Source organism: Cupressus sempervirens, chromosome 5 (assembly GCF_028749045.1).
Source record: "Cupressus sempervirens isolate cs-2001-9-10 chromosome 5, ASM2874904v1, whole genome shotgun sequence".
In the NCBI taxonomy this organism is placed as follows: domain Eukaryota; kingdom Viridiplantae; phylum Streptophyta; class Pinopsida; order Cupressales; family Cupressaceae; genus Cupressus; species Cupressus sempervirens.
Window position 1 is genome coordinate 637561724 of NC_143122.1, and position 8556 is coordinate 637570279.

General features: G+C 32.2%; 1 pseudogene; it reads left to right on the forward strand.

Moving 5' to 3' along the window:
- Positions 1-66: 66 nt before the first annotated feature.
- Positions 67-2322, forward strand: LOC149557522 (mitogen-activated protein kinase kinase kinase 17-like; annotated as a pseudogene).
- Positions 2323-8556: the final 6234 nt, after the last annotated feature.

Here is an 8556-nt window from a genome sequence, read left to right on the forward strand (position 1 = left end):
TATGAGCTTCTCATCAGCTTATTAGATCTTTCATGTTATATCCTAAAAGTGCGATCAATAGTAACTATGACAGAGAGGTATAACAGGGCTTTTGTTACCGTGAAATTATACACCATTGAAATAAAAATATTCAATTTGAGCCAATGTTTAATAATGGAGCTCATGAGGCATGCAGTTATTTGATTAATGGTTAATTTACATTGAGATCCATCCACAAAAAAAAAGTTTATGGTTGCTTTCATCATAAGCATGTTGGGATCAACCTCATCAAATAATGTCACCTAGTTTTTCTCTTCCATTTCGTTGACATCTAAGTTGATGGCTCAAGCCCACTGGTCCAAGCGTTTACTTTCCAAATACAAATATTAATTGCAACACAGTTGCCTTAGATGTAGAGGATTCCTCAAGACATTTTCAGCTATTTGAGCAAAGTTCAAATGTTACTGAAGTTTTAGATGTTTTGGGCCTGGAATTAAGGTATCCATGTCACTATTTTTTTAGATTTGTATTTTTCTGGATAGTTGAAGTGTAATAGATTTCTCTTGTACATAGCATAATTTTTCATTTAGAATTGTTTGGTGAATTATATCAAGTTTGTCATTCTTTGATAAAGAAATCACCCAAAAGACTTTTGGAGGATGAATGCGTTATAATTATTTATCGTAATATTCTGATGCATTGATTGCCACAGGTGGAAATTTTTCTTTGTGTACTAACCTATGCTCGAGAACATAAAGATAATATGCTTTGTATGAAATGATTAACTTTTGCCTTGGAGATTTGAATTATCTCCTTTCACTTCAGTATGCTGCATCTAAATGACTGTTGGAAACAAGAACATAAAGATAATATGCTTTGTATGACATGATTAACTTTTGATTTGGAGATTTGAATTATCTCCTTTCACTTCACTATGCTGCGTCTAAATGACTATTGGAAATGAGTGATTAGGAATCTCTATTGGAGAAAGATTATTGGAAATGAGTGACTAGGAATCTCTATTAGAGAAAGATTAGTTTTGGTCGTTTATTAAAAATCTCATTGCCATAGGATTACTTACCTGCCTTATCATGTTCCAGCTGCAATGAGCTATAAGAGTTGGTCAAACAACTAAATTTCATCAGTGAGTTAGCCACGAGCAATTGTAACTATACTTTTATGAAAATACTATTAAAGCTTTCCCATGAGGATTCACTTGCACTCATGAGCTGCTCTTTATTGAAAGTAGATCATTTAGTGAAAGGTATGCCCAAAAAAATTGCAAACTTGGAATGCAACCATTGCATGGAAATCAGAGAAGTTTCCGCTCAACTTCAAGTAGGAAATCAAATAAATAACATAAGCTTTGATATTCTTCAGTTGCACGAAGAGATAACTTTTAGAAGATGAACTTGAACACTAAGCACCTGCGGAAAGGATAAATCTAGGAACTGGTGCACATGATAATGTGTACTAAATAAGCCAAAATGATTAGACATGATGATCCATACAAAGGAGAGCATTTATGTGCCATAAAATAACACATAAGAAAGCAAAAAGAACTTTGCCTTCCAACACCTGAAAGGAAACATCTACTCTTTGTTGTCAAGTCCACCACCACCCCCATTTCATCTCTGGAGAAACTCTCCACATGTTGTGCACTGCCTGGGAAAGAAGTATACCATGGAAAATGGTGAGAGTGTTTGTAACTTGTTCATGGTGTACATGCCAGGTGGCAGCATTGAGGATCTCTTGACCAAGTTTGGAGGACAGCTGGACAAGTCAGTGATAAGATACTACGCTAGAGGCATCCTACTTGGCATTCAGTACCTCCGCAAACAAGGGATTGTTCATTGTGACATCAAGGGAAAGAACATTCTTCTGAGATCCAATGGTGTGAAACTTGCTGACCTTGGTTCTATTAAGAGAATTGGGGATAATAATTTGGAGGAGGTAGAGCGTTTGAGGGGTACTCCACTGTGGATGGCTGCTGAGGTTGTGAAGTAGGTGGAACAGGGGCCTGCTTCTGACGTGGTTCTTGGATGCACTGTCATTGAGATGAGCACTGAAAACCCTCCATGGGGCACCAATTTGCATCCTCTCACTACCATGTACAGGATTGGCTTTGGAGAAGTGCTTCCTGAGATGCCTCAACATCTCTCAACTGAAGGCAATGACTTTTTGGAGAAACGCTTGGGAAGAGATCCCACACAAAGGTGGAGCTGTGACTAGTTGTTGATTCATCCTTTCCTTAGTGACAAAAGGTACCCATACTCTCAAGGAAAGCACAATCAGGGGAGCTCAATCTCTGCTTTGCAGTCCTTTACATTCAGAATACTTTGAATGTTGCTCTTCTGTTGATTCTTTTCTTTCTCCCACCTTTTTATTACCTAGTTATTTGTCAAGCACTAGGGAGTCGAATGAAGGGGCATGTGATGGAGATGAAAGCATGACTAGAAATAAAAGTTGTTCTCCCAAAGACTGGATTTTGAAATTGGCAACAGGAGGAGAATTCAGGGGAGTTGGAGGGGAAGATAATAATTGGTTTGCAAATCCACTCCCTGATCAGTAGAGTGTGTAAGGTCCCCAAAGCAATTGAAGTCTTTTAACTCAGCTGAAACTTTTCAGATGTTCTTTCCCAAGGAGGTTCCTTCTACGGAGGCCGAAGAAGAATGTACTTCAATTCCAGAATCTTAGAACTGTGCCGCAGAGACCTTAAGTTTAGAATCAGAGACTTATCAGTCCTTTTATAGTACACAGAGGTTAATCAAATTGATTATGCGATGTTTGGGAGAAAAGGATGGATGAGGGTCGAAAGCGGAGCTGTTTACCGGCAGGCACGTATTATCCGTGCCCTACTATTCTAATAGTGGACCGTTGATTACTCAGTGGAAGCAGCACCAAAGAAAGCAGAGGCAAGTGTGGCAGCACCAATTGTGAAGATTCAGTAGGGGTTTCGTTTAAGAATCAGTGGCGTAAACAGCAGGAGAGGAGGTAGCAATGGGTGCTTCAGTAGCGTCAGTTGAAGTAGCTATTTACCCAGAATCGAAAGAGGAAGAAGAGATGTTAATTGCTTTCTCATGGATAAGTATAAAACTATAACCAATAGTCGTGAGGGCTTACTTCCTCAACATGTAGCCGTTACATGGGATATCATAAGACTACCTACAACTAAGGGTTGAGGCTATGATTCATCACACATGTTAAAAAAGTGCACCTTGTGAAATGTGTTTAAAAAATAACTTTTTAAACATCCGACCAAAAGCTTAATCTAAAAATATCTAATAATTGAATTAAAAATTATCATTTGTTGCTAATAGAATATTGCATAACTCTATGAAATGTAACATATATATAACTTGAATGAACCAAATAGCTAATATTAATCATAGATATTTGTTATATATAACTTTTATATATAACACAAAAGGACAAATGCTTCAACAGTTTTTTTAAATTTGCTGTTATAAAAATAACACATTATTATATAAAATACAACCCATAACCAACACAAAGGGACCATTAGTTGAACATTAAAAGTTTTTGACAATCTCACACATTTCATAAGAAAATACAAGACATTTATTACTATTCACCTTTTATATTTGTGACGAGACATATTATTGATATCATTTACTCTATGCATATATATTGCTACCCTAATAATTGTACACATAAGAGCAATATTTGTACATTAAGATATCAATGTTTATTTAATTGAGCATATTATGTTTTGAGTGACACACATATGAAATAGTTATGATATTTTATTTCAAACAAAAAGCTATTTATTTCACTCATTAATGATTTCATATATTTATTTTTTCTATAACATTTATAAGTTTTATTTGTTCAAGTATTGGTATTTTTTTTAATCAAGGTTTGGATTTTTTTATATTTACAAATAGATCAATTAATTACAATATAGAGTAAAAATGTGTTAGAAGATTGGACTCTATGTTCATGATAGGGTGATCGACTATTGGGCCCCACTCAACTATTGGGTCCTCTCCCCTAGTGATTCTGGATCTTGTAACACAACACGTTTCATATTTTACTCTATGGATGCTTTCTAGACAAATGTTTAGAAATAGTGAAATTGTTCCAAATTATTGGTCCTATAGTATTACAAGTATACAATTGTACTCATGCCATTGAAGTGTTGTCCACATTGCAATGACAAAATGCATAAATCGAGTTCCAATCATTTTTAAAAAATAAGCCTCAAAAACTTTAATCTGCCGCCAATGAGTTTACGGTGATTGCTGGAATGTAAATCCAATTTTAGTGACCTTTGCCATGCTCCTTTTTCTGTGTGGCAATTGAGGCTAAAAGGTTTTGGACATTTATTAATGACATTAGATTTCCACAATTCATGATTGTGTTTGGGTGCGATTGTGTATGTTTCAAAATGTTGATGGTAAAAAATTGTTACACAATCGAACCTAGAAGCAATAATCATAGTTCTTATAATATTTATTTACTCGTATATGTGTGTGTGTGTGTGTGTGTGTGTGTGTGTGTAATTCCTAGTATATTTTTATACATTTCTATTATACAATTATTTATCATATTCATTCGTATAATTATTTTTATTAATTCATTTGTTTGTTAGATTTGATTATTTGTTTATTTAGTATATTTCCGTAGATAGACATATTTTCTCTTTTCTTAAATTAATTTTTTTTGTCAAATAACCTCATTCGCCCTCATACCTTAAGTTGCCTTTCAATCCAATTTTGACCATCCCTATGGACCTACTAATACCTTATTTATAAGCCATAAGAAAAACATTCAACCATTATGATGTACGTTGTTGAACATGATAATTTAATCAAGTAAAGGTATATGGTTCTCCACTGCAATCTTTAAATCAAGTTTTAAGCTCATAAAGGTAGATCAAGGGGTTTCTAGGCATGCCAATTTATCAATGATTTGAGTAACATTAGTTGTAACTATTCTTCACTTTGTTCTATCTACACCTTTCTTTGACATGTTTATTGCATCCACATAGAGGAGGGGCTAACCGTTGAAGTAAAAATAGTATAGGAGAATTGTGACTATTATGGTGCTTTAAACTGTCATCCTCAAAAGAGATAGAAGAAATATTTAAAATGTATCAAATTCTGGACCGTTTTGACACTATTATGGTGCATTAAATTGTCATCCACAAAAGAGATAGAAGAAATATTTGAAATGTATCAAATTCTGGACCGTGTTGATAGTGAAATTCTTTACTTTTTGAAAAAAAACGGAATTATTCTTTCCTTAAGTTTGTAGTAGCTCTTTGATGTCTTTCTAGGTGGTGTTGAGCTAAAACTTGGGAAATATCTTACGAGGGTCAAGATCCTCTAAAATAAGGTATTTTTTTATAGATTTATTTAACAAGAAAGAAAGTGGGACAATTTTGGTGGCTACATAGGGAAAGCAGCCAAAGAAAAGGTGAATAGTGCACAGTTGGCATTAGAGAAAAATGGCTGTGTAGAATTGGAAGAAAGAGCTCAGGGTATGTAACAATGAAGAAGAGGGAACATTAAAAGATGAGAGAAGAGGCTATGAAGAGGAAAGAAGAGGGTTGTGATAGTGTGAGAAGGGGATATGTAGAAGAGTATGGAAATAAGACAAAGGGAGGAGTGTAGTAGGAATATCTATGTCGTAGGAGAATAGAACAAAAAATGTGCTGCCAAGAATAATTATAGGGAGTTGTGTGAAGCTTTGACATACACTAAAATAGAGGTATAACTGTGTGGAAAGCCCAGGTTGTTTATGGTAAAGAGGGAAAATGGTTTATTTTAAGAACCGAGGATTGAGATTTTCACCTAGTAATGTGTTCATATGGATAAGATGCAAAACAAAATTCAAAGACAATTTCGGTAAAAGTGGTAATGAATAGTTGTAGGTTTGATGTTGAATTTGACTGATATAGAATGCAATTTTCTTTTATAAATATTTATGGGCCAAAAAAATTAACAAGTAGATTACAGATTAAATTTTTTATTTCTTTTAAAAAGAGAATAAGAATTAATATGAATTGATTTAATAAATTTTATAGATAAAGTTGTCTTGAGTATTAATTTGAAATCTTATTTTTATTTTATTTTAAATATTAGTATTATTGAGCATAATTACAATTCCATCTCCAATATCATTCACTATAATTACAATAATACTTGTAGTGTTTATTTGAGATCTTTAATTAATCAATAATTAAGAGATATTTTTTAAACTAGTTAAATTGCGATAGATTAGTTCTTACAAATTCACTAATCATAAACATGGGTCCTAAATCCCATTCAAATTTCACTTAGAAATGGTTATTCATGACTTAATTATTTTTAATTATGTACAAAAAATTGTTTGTTTTCAAAATGTTATTTCACTTTTTAATGAATTTTGTATATTAAAATAATAAATCTATAAACTTCTTTAAAGAGATATATAATTAACTTATAGATAAAATTATCCTTTGAATCCAAAGGAATGAAAATATATGTTATAAATTTTAAGGATTTGAAAAGATTGTAATATTCCTTTAAAATTAAGACGTTATCTAGAGATTTCTTTTGATGGGGAATCCAAGAGCATATGGTTAAGGTTTTTGAATGCTATTAGTGTGTTCCATAGTTTAGTGGCCATTTATGTTAAATATTTAATTTATTCAATTAGTTTATATTGTTGATCTTTCAATATTATTATGTGTTCCATATATTCACTACCTTGTAGGGTTGAGGATAACTCCAGTATAAATATAAGAGATGTTTTACTATAAGAGTAGGAAGATTAGATTGTATGTCTTTTTAGCAACGCAATATTTACATGTTTATTATTTTATCTTACACAAAAAAAAATTGTTTAAAAGATAGGAAAGTTCTAGATGTCACATAAGGAAACATAAGCTTGTGTAGACATTTCTTGAAAATTATTGGTTAGAAGAAAAAAGTTTAATTGTTGTTTAATTGCTATGTGTTTCCTAGAGATCCTTGGTAGGAACACAAAATATTCATTTTATAAATATAATGTGCTATGTTAGGATTTTTCTAACTTGTACTATAATTGGTAGCTCCTTTGTGATTGTAGATTCACCACTAGATAAAAGTTGTTGCTCTAATATTTTTAAGTGATATTTCAAGACCTGAAGGTCAACTTAGAAATATATTGTATATGATTAGGAAAGGAAATTAGATGATGATTTATTATGAAAGATTTTGTTTCTTCTTCATAATGACAAGTATTAGATTAAATTAATGGTTTTTAGAAAGTCTTATTTCCATTTCTACCTAAGGAACAAATATTAATAGAATAGATAATTTAAGAACACGTGATACTATAATATGCTTTTATTGAAGAGAAAGTCAATATTTGTTATATACTTTTCCTATTTTCTCAATACAAATTTTGATGCTTTATTTATATTTATAAATGTACTAAAATTAATATAGAAATATATCACTTCCAAAATAGATTCTTAAATGTTCAAAAATAATTGATATAAACTAAAGTAACATCAATTACACCAACTTTAAGTAAAGTTCTAACATCAGAGCACACATTAATTTCTTAGAAATCATGGAGACCATTTAGTAAATGATCAATAGTTAAGCAATCAATCAATAATACAAATCACTAACCTTACCAAAAGTTCAAAGTATTAGAATAGTCGTTAATTGCAAAATAATCACATCAATTTAAAGATCATCTTCCCCTATGTCACACGTCTAAATGACAAAAAATGGGCAAATTCATGGTTGTGATGTGGATAGATTAAAACCATATACACCATTATATATGCAATTGATAAAAGAGATGGTGATGCTCTATGAATTTAATGTCTCTCTCAACTCTATTACAATTGCAAGCACAAAATTTCCTTCTAGCTAGCCAAAACTAATTGGGTGGTTTAGATTTTCTCCTACAAATAAGAGAAGTATGTTGTTTTGTTTTCACAATCTTGCAAGAAAGATATCTAAATTTTCCCATTCTCATTTATTTTATGAAATTTCATATTATTGATTGTCTTGGTAGCCTTTTGTGTTACTTTTTAGTAGTTCATAATTGTCATCAATTACCTAAGAATGACCTGGTAAATATGACATCATATCCTTGTGGTTGTACTTACTATTTTATAGTAAGAGACTACAAAGTGTAACATGAGATCTCTACCAATTAGTGCATGTAGGTTACCTAATATCCAAAGTTAAAATGTACCAAGTAATGTTGTTACAATTTAGAGAAACACTTCAAAGGATACTTCATGCCTCTTAGGTGTGCTTGAGCAAGCATCATATTAGGTAGGTTGCGCTTCCATAAATTGGATGGGATTGCTAGAAAGAAGGATGCAAAAAGTTGCCAAGATTATCACCATTAATAGTGAAGAATAATAAGGAGATTGAACCACACAAATACTTCTATGCAAAGTCTGCGAGAAAATGTGATAGAGGAAATTGAAAAAGCTATGCAAGGACTTCATATCGGGTGCGGAGCACGAGAAAAATACTACACTTTATAATAGGAAATAAGATACAATGAGTATTACAAGTTGAGAAAATCTGGTATAGTGGGACATACATTCCAACTTGT